The sequence below is a fragment of the Panthera pardus genome, unplaced genomic scaffold (assembly GCF_024362965.1).
Source record: "Panthera pardus isolate Hobbes unplaced genomic scaffold, ASM2436296v1 HiC_scaffold_17, whole genome shotgun sequence".
Lineage (NCBI taxonomy): Eukaryota > Metazoa > Chordata > Mammalia > Carnivora > Felidae > Panthera > Panthera pardus.
This window is the reverse complement of record NW_026526732.1, coordinates 142979030-142998079: the sequence shown is the minus strand read 5'-3', so window position 1 is coordinate 142998079 and position 19050 is coordinate 142979030. Positions and strand designations below refer to the sequence as shown.

The following is a 19050-nucleotide window of genomic DNA, read 5'->3' as shown; positions in this document are numbered from 1 at the left end:
ATCATAATTGGTGTAAACATAATTTAGAAAAGGGCCTGGTGCAGGGAGCCTGGGTGGCTCAGTAGGTTAAGCCTCCAACTTCAGCTCAGGTCATGCTCTCACGGTCCATGAGTTCAAGACCTGGGTCGGTCTCTGTACTGACAGCTCAGAGAGTGGACCCTGCTTTGGTTCTGTGTCTCCCTCTCTCTCTGCTCCTCCCTCACTCACACTCTGCCTCTCTCTCAAAAATAAATAAACATAAAAATAAAAAAAATAAAAAAAAAGAAAAGGGCCTTATGTTAGTAAATTAATGAGGAATGAGATTTGACAAAGGGTTTTTAAATGAATAGGAGGGTCTATTGTAAATTAGCAAGAAGATAGATACATGTTAGGGATTTTGGTGGCAAGAGGTTGGGGAAAATGGGAGTTTATTGGCTCACCTAATCAGACTGAAGCAGGGCAGGGATGCATCTGGCACCAAACATATAGCACCAGGCACCTGGCCACCACCAAGGTGTCTCCATCTCTCATCTCAGTTTCTTTCCTCATCTCCACTTCATTTTGTCAGACATACTTACTTTTCCAGTCCAGCAGCTTAGAGCTCTCAGCCTCTCAGCCTCTTACCTGAGAGGGAGCAACCACTTCCCTAAATTCCAACTTGATAAAATAGGAGGAGCTATGACTAGCCTAGACTAGGACCTATGCTAACTCTTGTGGTCAGGGCACTGTGATTGGCAACCAGGATTAGAACCACATGTTTGAAGTGGGAGAAGCAGCAGCTCCCCCCAAGAAGAGGGAGGCTGTTCTTATAAAATAAGAGGACTCAGTATACTGGAACCACAGAACTTCAGCATGGAAATAGACCTTAAAGCTGCTAATCCAGGAACTGAGGCAACATAAACCCTCCATACACTGTGCATCACTGAACTATTCCATAGAAGCCCAGACAAAAGAAATTTGTCTGAGATGTTTTATTGAAAAGACATTCCAAACTGTTCTTTTCCTCTAACCCTCTGGTGAACTTTCAGGATATAAGAGAAATAAACCATATAAATGGATAGGAAGCCTCAATATCACAAAATATTGATTCATTTTAATGAAATTAACCTATTAATGTAATTTTTTTAGGTTTATTTATTTTGAGAGAGAGAGAGCACAAGCAGGGGAGGGGCAGAGAGAGAGAGAGAGAGAGAGAGAGAGAATCCCAAGCAGGCTCTACACTGCCAGCGCAGAGCCTGATGTGGGGCTCAAACCCACGGACTGTGAGATCATGACCTCAACCAAAACCAAGAGTTTGACTGAGCCACCCAGGCACCTCTGTAATGCAATTTTAATAAAAATGTTGATGGATTCTTTATTGAACTGAATAAGCTGGTTCCAGATTCTATTTTTAGATCTCCAAATAGGCAAGACATATTTGAAAAATAAACAAGTAGGGGGACCTAAACTTCTGGATAATAGGATTTACTATAAAGCTGCAGTTATACAGTGTGGCAATGGCGCTGGTAGGCAGAAATCGATAAATGGAAATTGTGATATGCAGCTCTAAGATGTCGCCAATAATCCCTACCTCCAGGTATTCGCACTTTTGTGTTATTCCCTCCCCCTGAGTATGGATTTAGTGACTTACTTCCAAAGCATAGACTATGGCTGAAGTGATGGCTTGTCACTTCTGATATTAAATTATCCAGTGATTCTTGTCTTGGGAGATCTTTCTCACTTTCTTTTTCTCCAATCTCTCACTGAGGGTAAGCAAGCTGCCACATTGTGAGCAACACTATGGATAGGCTCATGTGGCAAGGAACTGTTTGATGTCTCTTATCAATAGCCAGTCAAGACCTGAGGCCGGCCAACAGCCACATGTGTAAGCTCGGACGTGAGTCCTCTCCCAATACGGCTTTGAAATAACTGCTGCCCTGGTTGACCCCATAATTTTTACTCTATAAGAAACCTGGAGCCAGAAGTATCCGTCTAGACCATTCCCAGATTCCTAACCCACAGAAACTATCAGATAACAAAATTTTGTTGTTTTTAGCTGCAAAGTTTTGGGATAATTTGTTGTGCAGCAATACACAACTAATATATACATACACATATAAAAACTTGATATAGATTAGAGCTAGTACTGCTGATCAGTAGGGAAAAGATACATTTTTCAATGAATGGTTTAGGACAGCATAGTTTATCTATATGAGAAAAGAAAAGATTTCTCTATTTCATACCATAAAGAAAAACAAAAGTCCAAGTGTATTAAAAATATAAATATGAGGGGCACCTGGGTGGCTCAGTCATTTGGGCATCCGACTTCAGCTCAGGTCATGATCTCATGGTTCCTGGGTTCCAACCCCACGTCAGTCTCTGTGCTGACAGCTCAGAGCCTGGAGTCTGCTTTGGATTCTGCGTCTCCCTCTCTCTCTCTACCCCTTCCCTGCTCCCACTCTGTCTCTCTCTCCCTCTCAAAAATAAATAAACACTATATACATACATATATATATACATATATATATGTATGTATATATATATATGTATATATATATGTAAAAAAGCAAAAACTTAAAACATAAAGAGCAAAATATCAGAGAATATCTTTATGAATTCATGGTAGGAATTTCTTAATGTAAAAGTACAAAATATAAAAGAAAAAAGGATCTTAACTACAACACACCATAAAAAAAAAAAAAAAAGAAACCAACCACGGAGTGGGAGAAGGTAGGGGCAACACACATAGCCATCAAAGGATCAGTATCAATAATAAGTAAAAACTCTTACAAATCAATGAAAACAATATAAGTAACTGAATAGAAAACATGACAAAAAGGAAAAACAGGCAGTTTAAGAAAGAGGAAACACAAATACCTAATAAGCATATTAAAAAAATGCTCCGACTCCCTGGTAAACAGAAAAATGCCATTTAATATAAAAATGAGGTTCCTTTTTTGCCTTTAAAACTGACAAAAATTTAAAAATCAAAAGTCTGTGTTGATGTGAATGTAGAACTGAAATTCATTCATATACATTTGCTGATATAAACCCAAATTATTATAAACACTTTAAAATAATGACAGTATCTAGTAAAGTTACAGAGAGTACATCCTAGGATCCATGAATAAGCATATGTCCTAGAGGATTATTGTGACTATACTGATTTAACATGGTTTGAATAGAAAAAAAATTGATAAAGCCTAAGTGTCCAAAAGCAAGAAAACAGTGTTATTTCATGCAGCAGAATACTATACGTAAGTGAAAATGAATGAATCAGAGAAACATAGTCCAACATGGATAAATCTCACAAATAGAAATGAAATAATTAAAAGTTGCAGAAGAATCCATATGGCAGAACACCATTTTTGCAAAGTTTTAAATTGTGCAACGATAGAATGTATTGCTTGGGGCTAAATATACTTAGAGTGATGGGGTCAGGAAATGCCTAGGAATACACAACTCCAAATACAGGAACATGATTTCCCCTAAGGGATGGTAGAGGAGAAGAGGGGAGGGATATACTGGAGATTTAAATATTTTGACGTTGTTTCATAACTAAAGGTGATGGTGGATAAATGGATAATTGTTTCATTCTTTATGCTTCCCTGTATATCTTAAATATTAAATAATATACTTTCAAAAGCTTAAAAGTAATAAGTGCCACATATAGAAATAAAAGGAAAGGCAGCAGTAATGGGGAAGGAATAGTGTAAAATGGTCACTATTTGAGAAGACACAAATGCCAAATAGAGCATAAGTGTTTCTTTTTTTTGGTAGAAGGATTATTAGTTTCCTACAGTTGTAACAAACCGTCAAACCCGTGGTGGCTCAAAATAACAGAAACTCATTCTCTCACAATATTAGAGGCTGAAAGTGTGAAATGAAGGTGTCAGCAGGGTTATCCCCCACTACAAAGGTTCTGGGAGAGAATCCTCCTTCTCCTCTTCCAGCTTTTGGTGGCTCTTGCTTTTCCTTGGTTTACAGCAGCATAAATCACTGCCTCTGTCTTCACATGGCCTTTTCCCTATGTCTAAAATCTCTCACCCCTTTCTCTTCTAAGGACACCAGTCACAGGATTAAGGGTCTGTCACAGTACTCCAACCTGTCTTAAGGGTTAACTTGCTTCAAGCTTATGCACTCCTTGCTTGCTGAACTAAGTCCCTTGATCTATAGCAGAACTAACTTACTTTCCTTGAGATTTTCAGACGACTGGCCTTGAGAAGCAAAGGACCCAACTTTCCTCGACCCAACTTTCCTAGAAGATAAGGCCTGACTACATTGGAAAACAGTTGCCACTGATGCCAGCAGGTCCATTCAAGGTCATGTCAACATAGGACAAATCTCCTGGGCACCTGATTCTTCTGCACATAGCCCCCTCCCTTTTCTCATGCCTCCCCTGTTTTAAAAATATATTTTTTAATGTTTTTATTTTGAAAGAGAGAGAGCGCAAGCAGAGAAGGGGCAGAGAAAGAGAGGGAGAGAGAGAGAATCCCAAGCAGCCTCTGCATGTCAGCACAGAGCCGGACCAGGCGCTGGAACCCACACAAAACGTGAGATCACGACCTGAGCCAAAATCAAGAGTTGGATGCATAACCGACTGGGCCACCCAGGTGCCCCACCCGTGCCTCCCCCTTTAAAACCCTCCAGCTTCCCCTGAATGGGGAAGATGGTCTTTGAGACATTAGTCTGCCCTCTTCCCAGGTTACCAGCTTCCTGAATAAAGCAACCTTTCTTTGCCTGCCATCACTTGTCTCTACAGTATTGATTTTCAAGCATTAAGTAAGTAAATCGGAGTCAGGAACTGATTCTCAGCCCTGTAACTATTATTATTAGTGTACATAGTAAGGGACAAAAAATACTGAACTGGTAACAGGGGTCTTGAATTTTAGTCATGGGACATGCTGCCCAGTAGCTCAATGAATTAGTTCTGAAACTCAAATGGTGAAGCTGCTCTCTAGTCCTGGATGTCCTCATTTGTAAAACAAAGTGCAGGAAATAAGATGATATCCAAGTTCCCTTCCTGTTCCAAAAATCTATAACTCCATGATGAGTCTGTTTTTCAAGCCTCAGCCACTGACAGAAAGATCACACTATTGACAGAAATAAAAATGTCAAAACAATCAACTGAAGATGTCTAGATTTCGTAGGGAATATGCAATTAGAGTACACAGATTATCAATATGTGTTATGTTATAATTGTCCTAATATAGCCACAATTTAAGTAGCCAGACATTCAAATAAAACACATGTAAATATCGAGTGACTATCTACAGTTTAATGTCTTGAGTTTACTCTTCCAGGATTATTGGTTTATGGCTGAAACAGCACATTTTTTACCTTGTTTAGTTGTCCATTCTATTTGGCCAAAAAAGAAAAAGAAAGAAAAAAAAAGACTGCCAATGCAGAAATCTAAAATACTTGGCAATAGGTACCTAAGCAACTAATAAAATGATGTCCATTGAGGAAAATTAACTGAACCATAAAAGTGTTTTAAACATACTCTCAATAGATTTTCTAATCTAATCTTAACTGACACATACAAAAAATATGTATAGGCTCTTTGTAGTGAATTGAATTGTGTCCCCCTAAAATATGTCCAAGTCTTAATTCCTGGTACCTGTGAATGTGACCTTATCTAGAAATAGTGTCTTGCAGATGTAGTTAATGATCTCAAGGTGAGATCATCCTGGATCTACAGTGGATCTATTACCAGACAAAGAACCAGGTCCCTCATTGTATTTTCAAGGTCTTGGGCAACTCAACCATTTACTGTTTTATATATGCTGCATGTTTTTTTCTTTCCATGAAGCCTTAAGAGAACTCTCTAGAAGATGTACTTTTCCCATATCTCAGGCATCGTCAGGAGTGTTATCATTTGGCAGTATTCCATGAGCCTATTTTCTGTCAGAGGTCATTAAACTATTACACGGATCACGGTGCTACAAACCTAATACTGCAATGCACATCTTTAGAACAAAACCTGTGTCCCTATTTGGCACAGTATTATTTGTTTAGAATATATTTTCAAAAGAGGAATTTGTAGGTTAAGGCACATGGATATATTTAAGGTTCTTTAAAATATATAACATTCTGTAATTTGTTTGTTACTACATAGAATCTATAGACATACTCTGGGAAGATGGCAAGGACTAAACCATAAGTGCCAAAAATAGATGATGAGACAAAAAAAAAAAAAAAAATGGGCCAGAGAGAAACCCTTTATTACTCACAGCCCAACAAACAGCAGGAATATCATCACAAGGGAAACCAGTTCTGAGCCCAAGTACCACTGGGCAACACTCTGGCTCACATGCAGCTGGTGGATTGGGGGGGCAGCTAAGGAATCCAGGGCTAAGGGCTCATCATCTTTTGTAGCAAGCAGTAAACCAGCCAGTGCCCCTCCCACGGGAAGTGAGCAGTTGGTTCTAGGTCCTAATGTGATTGCTGTCATCTACTTAATTGCCTAAACACTAGCTAAAGATACAGCTCAGAGTCAGAGGACAGTTAGGTCTTGCAGTTTGGCATAGTTCCCTGTGGACCCCATAACTTCATACTGCATAATCACCGCATGGTACTTCTTAACATGGATGGACCATGTTTTATTGAACTTTACTTGTGATTTTTATAGTCATTGCTGGCTTTGGGATGTTTTGTTTTTGTTTTAATCAGTTGTCAGATCTTCCAGTTCTCATTTTGGACTGATCTGCTCTACAGTCAAAGACTGACTCTAATACCTAATTAAAACCGACACCAGCCGCACCATGTCAGGGAGTTATAAGGAAAACAGAAACGTACTGGAAAGGGCAGGGGGGTAGACTTTGAAAAGAAGTCCATTTTCTTCAGAGTCTTTCTGTTCTCTGTATTACCAGTCATAGGTTTCTGAGCAAACAAATTCAACAGAAAACAATTAACATTCTCAAGTGAAACGCTAAGTAGCTTCAGAAAAGTGTAAAGGTCATGGGGGCACCTGGATGGCTCAGTGGGTGGAGCCTGCGACTCCTGATCCCAGAGTGGTGAGTTCCAATCACACATTTGGCGCAGAGATTATTACTTAAAAGAAAGAAATCTCAGAAAGGAAGAAAGAAAAAAGGAAAGAAGGAAAGAAAAGGCCATAGAAAACTTTATTTTATACATTTAAGCATTTCCATGGCAGTCCTCTCAAAGCATACCTTGGAATCCTCCCAAGCCCGCACCCCACTCAATTTCCCGCTCTAGGCGGCTGCCCTTCAGTGACCCAATGACCCTGGCCGCTCCACGATGTTTCACTTCTCCAGCTCCGAAGGCGGGGCGGGGTGGGAGTGGGGTGCGTGTCCCGTGCAGAACAGCACGCGCGCAGGGGCGGGCCTCCCCCCGCAGCCTGTGCTCCCGCACCCGGCACCGCGCGGGGAGCAGCGCGCAGCACAGCCCACGCGGGGCGCCCCAGAGCGAACCGGTACCAGACTCTCAACGGCCGCACCTCGGTGGCCGCGGAGCCGGGAGCAGCTCCCCCGGCGCACCCCGGCCTCCTCGCCGACCTGGGTGAGCTGCGGACGGCGGCAGGTGAGTGCGCGGCGGGGGCTCGACGGGGACGCGACGAGCTCCTGTCCCTAGCCCTCCCTTCTCGGGATGCGAAGGCCCGCTTTCCTCCCTAGGTGGGGATCACAGTCGGTGCTGGAATTCAGTTTCTCACCTCCCAGCTAGTCCTCTCGACCAGCCCAGCTAACACCCTACGGCACAACCCCAGCTCAGTCATCGCCTTTTGTAAATCCCAGTCTCTTCACTCCCCCTGCTAAGAGTTCAAAACTAAGGCAGACTAAATACCTATCCCTCCAGCTTATTTTCTCTACCTCCCTTTTCCTCTCTCCCCTGCACCCCGAAAGTCTCATCACTGAGCGTCCCACTTTTCCCAAGCAAGCTCTCCCTTTTCCTGCTTTGGTGCATTTGCACTCTGTTATCCCCCCGCCTGCAGCCTGAAATAAATACTCCCCTAGTCCATGTTCTCATGACAGCTCTTCTTCAGACCCAACTCAAATGTCTTGTCTGTCAGGTTGTTTTCCAGAAGTTTCTCTTTTATGTCAGTCTCTCTCAGCCCTTTGCTAATTCACCTTTTCTTGACACTGACCATCCAGTGTGTGTTTAACAGTCTGTCCCCCCAACTTGTTTGTTTTGCTCCAGAAGAGGCCTCTTAGTTTTGTTTTCTTTTTTAAATGTTTTTATTTATTTTTAAGAGAGAGAGACACACAGAGCACAAGCAGGGGAGGGGCAGAGAGAGAGGGAGACACAGAATCTGAAGCAGGCTCCAGGCTCTTAGCTGTCAGCACAGAGCCTGATGTGGGGCTCAAACCCACAAACTGTGAGATCATAACCTCAGCTGAAGTCAGAGCCACCCAGATGCCCCGGGGTCTCTTAATTTTATATGTAGCTACAGCCACCAAGCACACAGAAGACCTTCCACCATCAGGAATCAGCTAATGCAAGAAGGGATAGGGTTATAGAAATGGGTGCAAGAAGAAGGAATGTGGTTGAAGTGGCTGTCGGCTTCGCTCCCTGGTGTGTCATTTGCTCACTTCAGTCTTCCTATGCGTGGAGAAGTCCACTGTCCTAACTGCTCCTGAAAATGAGCAGGGATGACTTTGTGCAGGTGCAATGAACCTTCAAATTGAACTTAAGGAGAAGGACTGGTGGAAATTGAGAATGATTGCAAGTGGCATCAAGTTGTCTGTGGAGGGGAAAGAAATGAATAGGTGTTTATCCTGAATTCACTCTGCTTGATGGCTAGACAAGTATGAATACTTGCGTCTTTATTGCATAAGTAATCTTGCCAAATCCTAAAATCCATAGGGAGTTTTAGGTTCTAAATGTTAATGGTGCAGGGGACAATATAAACACGTGTCATGTGTTGTTGTATATGATACATACACATATGAGTAAAATAGGCACATGATTCTATTTTTTAAAAAATCATACAGAAAGTTATAAAATTGGAAAGTACAACTCTTCCTCTACTTCCCCCTCCATCTTTCTCTCTCAAGGGGATCGCTGGTGATAACTTTTGTGTATCTTTCCTGGAAAGCTTTTAACATGTTTTATCAAATCTAAACTATTACTGATCATAATTTTATGCAGTTACATAAATGAAAATTACATAGTTATGTAACTGCATGAAGGAAAACATGTGATGAAAGAAAAAATGTTGCCAATTAAACCTTTTAAAAAAATGTGCATCTTAGAAAAGATGAAATACCATATATACGCATTTATATATACACTTATAAAAATGTATACAGTTGGTACTGTTATGTAGTGTACTTTGCTTTGCTTTTTTTCTTTCATATAAATAATCCGTGTTGGAGATCTTTCTACATCTGTAGATGTAGTTCTACTTCATTCTTTTTATTTCTAGTGTCTGTATTAAAATTTTATTGAACAGGATACTATTATCAAGCTCAAACTTGTCTGTGTACCCACCCAATGAGCAGTAAGCCAATGCCTGAGGCACGAGTTCTGAAGCAAAGAAAGCTTTATGATCAGAAGGACAGAACCAAGGAGAAGGCAAGGGTCATTCCCAAAGCTGCTTCCCCCTGCTAAGCGTTGGGACAGCTTCTGTACATGAGAGGAGGCTAAGGGGTTTCTTGAAACCTTAAGGGAGGGGGCCTTGAAACAATCTGGAGGTAAGCACTCTTCCCACAATGAGGAGCTATTTGGCACCTAGTAGAATCAGATATGTCAAGACAAATGTTACTGTCTGGTTTCCCATTACGTTTCTACAATCAGTGGGTAACCGGGGAGTAGGGGGTAAAGAAGCAATTAATGATTGATCGTGCCTGAGGTTAAGAGGTGCATAAAACATAAGTAGAGAACCAATCAGTACGTGGAGCTAAGTTAATGCAGTTAATACATCTATAGTTATGTTTATGCTTTCAAAACAAGTCCAGGAACCAAGCATTTGGCCTTAGTACTGCAGTTCAATTAAATGGGTTCTCCTCCTACCTCTTCTTTCCTTCCTTCCTCCCTTCCTTCCTTCCTCCCTTCCTTCCTTCCTCCCTTCCTCCCTTCCTCCCTCCCTCCCTTCCTCTTTCTCTCTCTCTCTTTTTTTGTAATTGGTTACCACTTATTGAGCACCTACTATATTTAACATCTTTTTAAAAATTGAAGTATAATTAACACAGAGTGTTATATTCCTTTTAGGTATACAATGGGTCCTTTATTTTTTATTTTTTTTTTCTTTTTTAATATATGAAATTTACTGTCAAATTGGTTTCCATACAACACCCAGTGCTCATCCCAAAAGGTTCCCTCCTCAATACCCATCACCCACCCTGCCCTCCCTCCCACCCCCCATCAACCCTCAGTTTGTTCTCAGTTTTTAACAGTCTCTTATGCTTTGGCTCTCTCCCACTCTAACCTCTTTTTTTTTTTTTTTTTTTTTCCCTTCCCCTCCCCCATGGGTTTCTGTTATGTTTCTCAGGATCCACATAAGAGTGAAACCATATGGTATCTGTCTTTCTCTGTATGGCTTATTTCACTTAGCATCACACTCTCCAGTTCCATCCACGTTGCTACAAAAGGCCATATTTCATTTTTTCTCATTGCCACGTAGTATTCCATTGTGTATGTAAACCACAATTTCTTTATCCATTCATCAGTTGATGGACATTTAGGCTCTTTCCATAATTTGGCTATTGTTGAGAGTGCCGCTATAAACATTGGGGTACAGGTGCCCCTATGCATCAGTACTCCTGTATCCCTTGGATAAATTCCTAGCAGTGCTATTGCTGGGTCATAGGGTAGGTCTATTTTTAATTTTCTGAGGAACCTCCACACTGCTTTCCAGAGCGGCTGCACCAATTTGCATTCCCACCAACAGTGCAAGAGGGTTCCTGTTTCTCCACATCCTCTCCAGCATCTATAGTCTCCTGATTTCTTCATTTTGGCCACTCTGACTAGCGTGAGGTGGTATCTGAGTGTGGTTTTGATTTGTATTTCCCTGATAAGGAGCGACGTTGAACATCTTTTCATGTGCCCGTTGGCCATCCGGATGTCTTCTTTAGAGAAGTGTCTATTCATGTTTTCTGCCCATTTCTTCACTGGGTTATTTGTTTTTCGGGTGTGGAGTTTGATGAGCTCTTTATAGATTTTGGATACTAGCCCTTTGTCCGATGTGTCATTTGCAAATATCTTTTCCCTACAATGGGTCCTTTAGAAGGGACATTTTTTGGATGTTTCCAGGAAGTATGTTTGTTTTTGCACTTGTTTTGCTGTTACAAACATGTTGCAGTGAACAATCAACCTTCTCTGTATATATACATACATACATACATATGTACATACATACGTACAAATTGGATATAATGTGAATAATATAGTAAGCTAATTCATGTTTACTAAGATTTTCCCATTTCAACTATGTACTCTATTCAAACTTTTGGTACAGTTTTTAGGAATTCTAAATAAAGTAGTTGTATACATTTCCTAACCTAAAATTAAATGGTTGCATCAGTCTTTGGAAGTGGTAAGCTGGTATTTTATTTTCAGAGTTTATTACATGCCCAGTACGATTTGGCATTTGAAAGCCATGTAGAAAATGCATCTTAAATTATTTTGTTAAGAGGAAGAATTCTACACTTCCCCTAGGCAAGATCTCCCCACGTGGGCCGTGGTTTATTTATTTATTGGGCAATTTATTTATTTATTTTGGAGCGTGGGGCGAGCTGAGGGCAAAGTACAGGCTAAAAGCACCTCCTCCCTGCCCCCAGGTGGGATATGTGAGATATTCCTCGGACACTCCTGGCTGCTCAAGAACAGGGGAAAGGAAAGAAAGCAAATGGGTGACTGAGAAATCACAGGCATGCGGGACAGGAGTCTCCTTCAGTTTACAGATAACTTCGTGAACTGCAAGAAAAAGGCAATCTTATCCATACCGTAATCTCCAGAAACCTATAGACTCCATTTCCCGGAGCCCTAATATCACCCTCATCAAGATGTAACGGGGTTTAAGTGCTTGCCATGGTGATGTGGGAAACAAAGGCAAATGAGAAATGAAATTCCCTTACTGCCTATAGCCCATTTACAAGTCCTTGAAACAGGCCGAGTGACCTTCCTCTAGGAGCCCAGTTGCCTCGATGATGACACTTTGCAAAATGGAATCTTGGCTTATTATTATCCTGATCCTTCCTCCCACTCCCAAGATCCTGTGAGTCTACTAAAACACATAAAAATTCCTTTGCAAGCCTTCTTTACTTTAACCCCCAAGTATATGTTGGCAATTATACTGCAAGCATATGGCCCCTGATATCCATCTGAATAGTCTCATGACTGAGGTTTTACTAAGGAATATAATAAATGACATTTTCCTAACAACAGCTAGCCCTTCAAGGTCCTGGAAACTTTGCTTCCAAAATTCCTTAGAGACTTAAGCTGTCCCTGACCCCCTCCCAACCTGAAGGTTTATAATCAGTCACTCTTCACAGCCCCAGTGCAACTCTTTCTGCCCATGGGTCCTGTCCCTGTGCTTTAATAAAATCATCTTTTTTGCACCAAAGACATTTTCAAGAATTCTTTCTTGGCCACTGACTCTAAACCCCAATATCACCCCAAGCCCCATGGTTAGATATGTGATTTATTTTAAAAATATTAAAGCATAACAAATTATTTAGAATTTATTTATTTCTCACTCACAATAGTGATTAATACCTGGTTATCAGTTTCTTTATATTCAGTGTTTGTTCATAGACTATTAACCATAAACACTCTTTAATGTTCACAGAATAAGAGCTTATCCTGCCCTTAGCTTGAAATATTGAGGCACTTGGCTGGCTCAGTCAGTGGAGGATTTGACTCTTGATCTTGGGGTTGTGGGTTCAAGCTCCACACTGAGTATAGAGATTGCTTAAAAATAAAATCTTAAAAGGGGCTCCTGTGTGGCTCAGTTGGTTAAGTGTCCAACTTTGGCTCAGGTCATGATCTCACGGTTTGTGAGTTGGAGCCCTGCATCAGGCTCTGTGCTGACGGCTTAGAGGCCTGAAGCCTGCTTTGGATTCTGTGTCTCCCTCTTGCTGCCCCTCCCCTGCTCACACTCTATCTCTCTTTCTCTCAAAATAAATAAATATTAAAAAAAATAAAAAATAAAATCTTAAAAAATATATGCAGGTACATAGATACCAGCACTTAGTAGAGCACAAGTTAAACTCTTTCATGAAACATGTAAGTATTCTAATGTTTCAGAAATTAAATGCTTTTTATTTCTCCTTAAACAGCTTCACCTAAGTTCCAAGGAAACTGAGGTAAGACTACACACATAGAGGTGGAAAGTGTATATATGTTATAGTGAAATGTTTACCTGAATTGAAGCTATAGATTGCATTTATTAGATTAGCATATGAGCAGAGTCAGTCAACATGGATTTTTTCTGTGTATCTTATGATAAACTTGATGAATTTTTGATGAGATTTTCAGAACTACTTAGGAGTGCTAGAAAAAAATCACTGGCAAAACTAAGCCAATTTGGGGGCACCTGGGTGGCTCAGTCAATTGGGTGTCCAACTTCAGCTCAGGTCATGTTCTCATGGTTCATGGATTCAAGCCCCACGTTGGGCTCTGTGCTGACAGCTCAGAACCTGGAGCCTGCTTCGGATTCTGTGTCTCCATTTCTCTCTGCTCCCTCCCACACTCACATTCTGTCTCTCAAAAATAAAATAAACATTAAAAAAGTTGAAAAAAAAAGAACTGAGACAGTTTTCTAACATATTAGCATTAAGATCTGTGCTTAAAAAAAATGTTTTATCATTCGTTATTTACTTATTTTAATTGATTCTGAATCCTTGCTGTTTGTAGTCATTTGGAAGAATAAATATGACATCATTCTAAGCTTTTTTCCCCTACTAACTTCTCCCTTTTTTGACCTCTTCATAGCCTTTCCTGTCTTTACCTCTTTACTTTTCTTTCTAGGTTTCTTCCCTCTCTTCTTATTGAATCCAACTTAGTCTTCAAATGCAACTTATGCTCAAATCCTCCATGAAATCCTCTTTGTCTATTTTGTTGACACTAATTCTTCCCTTCTCTGAATTATTTTCCAGTAGAACTCTGCAGTTTCACACTCTTGACTGATTTGCGAAGATTCTCTCTCCAATAGCATTGTGAATCCTTGAGGACAAAAGTCTCCTGGTTTTCTGCCTCCCAGAGTGAGTATCGTGGCCCTGGGCACATAGTAGTTACACCATTTTGCATGGCGGCTGGGGCTGTGGCACAGGAACAGGGGAGAAGCTTTCATTTTTTTCTTCCCTTTCATACTTGTTTTCAATGAAATTTCCTTCTCTAAGGCTAGGGATTCAGCCTGACCTTAGTAACCATAGGTACTCTTTAACCCAACTGGTGATATTCAGGACTAAATGAAGCATTTTTAGCTTTAATATTCTTTCTTTGCAAGATCACAAACAGCTATTTGAGTAAGGGGTGGGGGAAACTGGTGCCTACAGAGGGTTAACAGTCATCTGTGCCTAAACTAATTCTATCTCTTTTTTACCTTTCTTATTTAGTATTAAAATGCCTTCTTTTTTCCCCTGGTGGGTTTGAGGGGAAATTTTCCAAACTAAAGCTTCCTGACAGATGGTCAATAAATTGGTCATTTCCTTACTGCAGTGTTTATCGTTTTTTTTAAATAGCATTTTATTTGTTTTTTTTTTAACAATTTTTTACTTTATTATTATTATTATTTTAATGTTTATTAGTTTTGAGAGAGAGAAAGAGAGACAGCAAGCAAGGGAGGGGTGGAGAGAGAGACACACACAGAATCAGAAGCAGGCTCCAGGCTCTGAGCTGTCAGCACAGAGCCCAATGCGGGGCTTGAGCTCACAGACCACGCCTGAGATCATGACCTGAGAGGCTGAAGTAAGCCTCTTAACCGACTGAGCCACCCGGGCACCCTGTTAACAGTTTTTTTAAGTTTATTTATTTATTTTAAGTGAGAGAACGAGAGCAGGGGAGGGGCAGACAGAGTGGGAGAGAGAGAGAATCTCAAGCAGGCTCCAACAGTGTAGAGCCCCTATGCAGGGCTCAAACTTGCTAACTGTGAGAACATGATCACAGCTGAAATCAGGAGCTGGCAGCTTAATGGATTGAGCCACTGAGGCTCCCCTAAAAATAGCATTTTAAAATTGAGTTATAAGCTTATTTCACATAACATAAAGTTCACCATGTTAAGGCATAGCCTTCAATGGTTTTTATTATATTCACTGTGTTGTGCAACCATAAATAATCGCTATCTAATCCCAGAGCATTTCTATTATCCAAAAAAGACAGTCAGGCCTATTAGCCATTAGGCCCAGTTCTTCCTTCCCTATCCCCTGGCAACCTCTGATATACTTTCTGTCTCTATGGATTTGCCTTTTCTGGATATTTCATATAAAAAGATTCATACAATATGTGGCCTTTTGTGTTTGGCTTCTTTCACTTAGTGTGGTGTTTTCAAGGTTCATCCCTGCTCTAGCATGTAACAGTCCTTCATGCCTTCTTATGACAGAATAATATTCCATTATAAGGTATGCCACATTTCAAGGTATGCCATGAACATTTACCTACAGATTTTTGTGTGAACAGATGTTATCAATTCTCTTGCATGGAATTGGTAAAATTCTACCCTGGACTGGAATTACTGGCTCATGTGGTCATTCTGTGATTAGGTTTTTTTGTTTTGTTTTGTTTTTTTTTAATGTTTATTTATTTATTTATTTATTTATTTATTTTTAAATTTTTTTTCAATGTTTTTTATTTATTTTTGGGACAGAGAGAGACAGAGCATGAAAGGGGGAGGGGCAGAGAGAGAGGGAGACACAGAATCGGAAACAGGCTCCAGGCTCTGAGCCATCAGCCCAGAGCCCGACGCGGGGCTCGAACTCACAGACCGCGAGATCGTGACCTGGCTGAAGTCGGAGGCTTAACCGACTGCGCCACCCAGGCGCCCCAATGTTTATTTATTTTTGAGACAGAGAGAGACAGAGCATGAATGGGGGAGGGTCAGAGGGAGGGAGACACAGAATCTGAAATAGGCTCCAGGCTCTGAGCTGTCAGCACAGAGCCCGATGCGGGGCTCGAACTCACGAACTGCAAGATCATGACCTGAGCCGAAGTCGGCTGCTTAACCGACTGAGCCACCCAGGCGCCCCTGTGATTAGGTTTTTGAGAAACTAACTGCCAACCTGTTTTCCTCAGAGACTGTACTATTTTACATTCCCACCAGCAATGGATGAAGATTTACAGTTCTCTACAACCTTCTCTACACTTTTTATTGTCTTAAAAAAAAATTTTAGGGGTACCTGGGTGGCTCAGTCATTCTTGATTTTGGCTCAGGTCATGGTCTCATGGTTCATGAGTTCAATCAAGGCCTGCATCAAGCTCTCTGCTGTCAGCACGGAGCCTGCTTCATATCCTCTGTCCCCCCCCCCCCCGCCTCTCTGCCCCTCCCCAGCCTTTGCGTGCACACACACATGCTTGCTCTGTCTCAAAAATAAATAGACAATACAAAAATTTTTAAAAAAATTATAGCCATCCTAGTGGGTGTAAAGTGCCATCTCCTGGTGGTTTTGATCTGCATTGTCTTCGTTGAGCATTGAGTGTTTTTCCATGTGCTTGTTGGTCATGTGTTATATATATACATATATATATAAATATATGTATTTATCAAGCATTGTTATACATCTCCCCAAGCATAGAACTTGGCATTTATTTATTTTTTTTAATTTTTTTTAAATGTTTATTTATTTTTGAGACAGAGAGAGACAGAGCATGAATGGGGGAGGGTCACAGAGAGAGGGAGACACAGAATATGAAACAGGCTCCAGGCTCTGAGCTGTCAGCACAGAGCCTGATGCGGGGCTCGAACTCACGGACTGCGAGATCATGACCTGAGCCGAAGTCGGATGCTTAACTGACCAAGCCACCCAGGCACCCCAGAACTTGGCATTTAATTGTTGACAGTTAATATGACTTCCCCAGTCTTCTCCATGGAACTCATTTGTACCCTACCAAGACTTACCTTAAATGACAGCTCCTCCTTAGAGATTTCCTTCTTGAGTTTTCTCCTCTGATGCTACAGATTCTCGTGCACACCTTGGCTGACTGTAATGAAACTTTAAGGGTTGGTATGTTTGCCTCCTTCGTTAGGCTGTGAGCTCTCAGCCAATGACTAGAGGTGAGAGAACAGTGCTTTTTTTCAGAAACTGCCAGAGCTGCTGTGACCTCAGGCAACACCCAGGGCAAAGGCAATGGAAGAAAACTGGAGAGATTGGAACCGAGTCAGGAAAGCCCTGGAGGACACAAGAGTTTGTATTTGGCACCCAGAAGTAGGGCAGTGATATGATATGATCTGATATTTAGAAAGATCATTTTTATCTGTGTGATTGGGTAAGACCTATGACTTCTGTGGGTCTTAGTTTCACTAGCAGTAAAAAGGGAGAGCTGAACTAGATACTTTCTAAGGTTTTTTTTTCTAGTTCTGAAATTATGTGCCATGAATCTCAGAAATCTGGACTCCTCAGGGAATGAACTGTGTTGGATAATAACGTTTTCTGAAAATTTAATCTGTGCCAACCCTTAAAAAAAATAGTGGCCATTTTTAGATGAAAAAAATCATTAAGATTAATTGAATACTTCCCTGACTTCTTAAACATACTATCATGATTTAATTTTCACCTTTCCTTGATGGCTTAAATAATAGTGACTCTATAGTGGTATAAATAATGGTGGTTCTAGAAAGAGCACTGGTTGCCTACAGAGAATCTCTCTAGTGCTAGTGAGCTTAGTCAGTGTATGTGTTTTACCATTATATTGAAATTTAAGTAAATTTTGCTTTGGTTTCAGAAACTAGACAACCATGCCTGACAATATCCTTTGAGAATGGGCATGATTCTCCTACTGAGTAGAGTGAATTGTTTTGCAGAATTCAAAAGCATAAATTAGAACAGAGTGACAGGCAGTTGATATGACTGCCCTAGTATGTATCATTATACTTGTTCTTGAGCTACTATAGATAGTACAATTAACTCCTCTAGGCCAAGATAATGCAAACACAACTCCTGGGTATTTTTTTTAAGTACATTTATTTATTTTGAGAGAGATCGAGAGAGCGAGGGAGGGGCAGATAGAGTTGGAGAGAGAATCCCAAGCAGGCTCTGTGCTGTCGGCATGGAGCCCGACATGGGACTTGATCCTATGAACCGTGAGATCGTGACCTGAACCAAAATCGAGAGTGGAACGGACACTTAACTGACCAAGCCACCCAGGTGCCCCACAACTCCTGGGTATTGCAGATCATTATGTCCAAAAATAACTCAGAGATGTTTACTTAGTTACTTTCCAAGCAAATGTACTCACATGTGAAGAAAGTATACATTAGATTGTGGTCAAGGAACAAAGACAAAACCTGGAATTTATAAAGGAGAGAGTAGAGAGGTTTATAAAAGAGAGAGGAAAGGGGGATGAGAAAAAAAAAGTCTGCAGTTGGTTTGGGAACAGTTGTTCTTTTTTGCATGTCTTGGCCACGAGCGCTTAGCTGGCAGCAAAAAGGTAGGTCAGTTGGGGTATTTCTGTTCTTGAGTAGGCCAATTTAGGATATCAAAGAAAACCATTTCAGCTGTTTATAGGATCTTTGGAAAAGCTGGAGGGGGCAGCTGTGGGGTGCAGGTTACAGGCTGTCTCTGTCTTATGGAGGGCTGCTCATGTCCCTCCACAAGAAGGACCGTCTTACTTAGGCCAGGTGTGCACCAGTGTCCTCAGAATTTCTCATTAAAAAGCCTCTTTCTCTGTCTTCTTTTGAAATCTCTGCTTTGGAATTTTATGTTGTTGTGTTCTTCAAGTGTTTACTATTATCCTGGCTTCTGGATCTTAGCCATATCCTGAAAACTTGTTTATTTCGATGGAAGTTTGATTATTGTCCTATAATATGGTTTCTTTCTTTATAAGTGACATTTTCTCCTGTTCCACTGGTGTCTCCTAATTTTCCTGCTTAATGTGCTCATGATAACTTCTGTATTCCTGTATATAGAGCTTTTCTGATTGAGTAGGTCAGATTTATACTTTATATGATACCATTGCTTTAATAAATAGTCACAGTCACAT

The 19050-nt window shown here is 40.8% G+C and overlaps 1 protein-coding gene across 5 annotated transcripts in view; it reads left to right on the top strand.

The window, feature by feature from the left end:
* Positions 1–7307: 7307 nt before the first annotated feature.
* The window catches only part of DNAH8 (dynein axonemal heavy chain 8), a 331845-nt gene continuing 320102 nt past the window's right edge, over positions 7308–19050 (top strand). For 3 of the 5 annotated variants that reach the window (XM_053905063.1, XM_053905061.1, XM_053905059.1), the window contains exons 1-2: positions 7309–7500; positions 14016–14120. The gene's annotated coding sequence lies outside the window, so the exon portion shown is untranslated. Of the gene's footprint in view, positions 7501–14015; positions 14121–19050 lie in introns of all 5 variants that reach the window. The other 2 variants (XM_053905062.1, XM_053905060.1) reach the window with 2 other exon arrangements.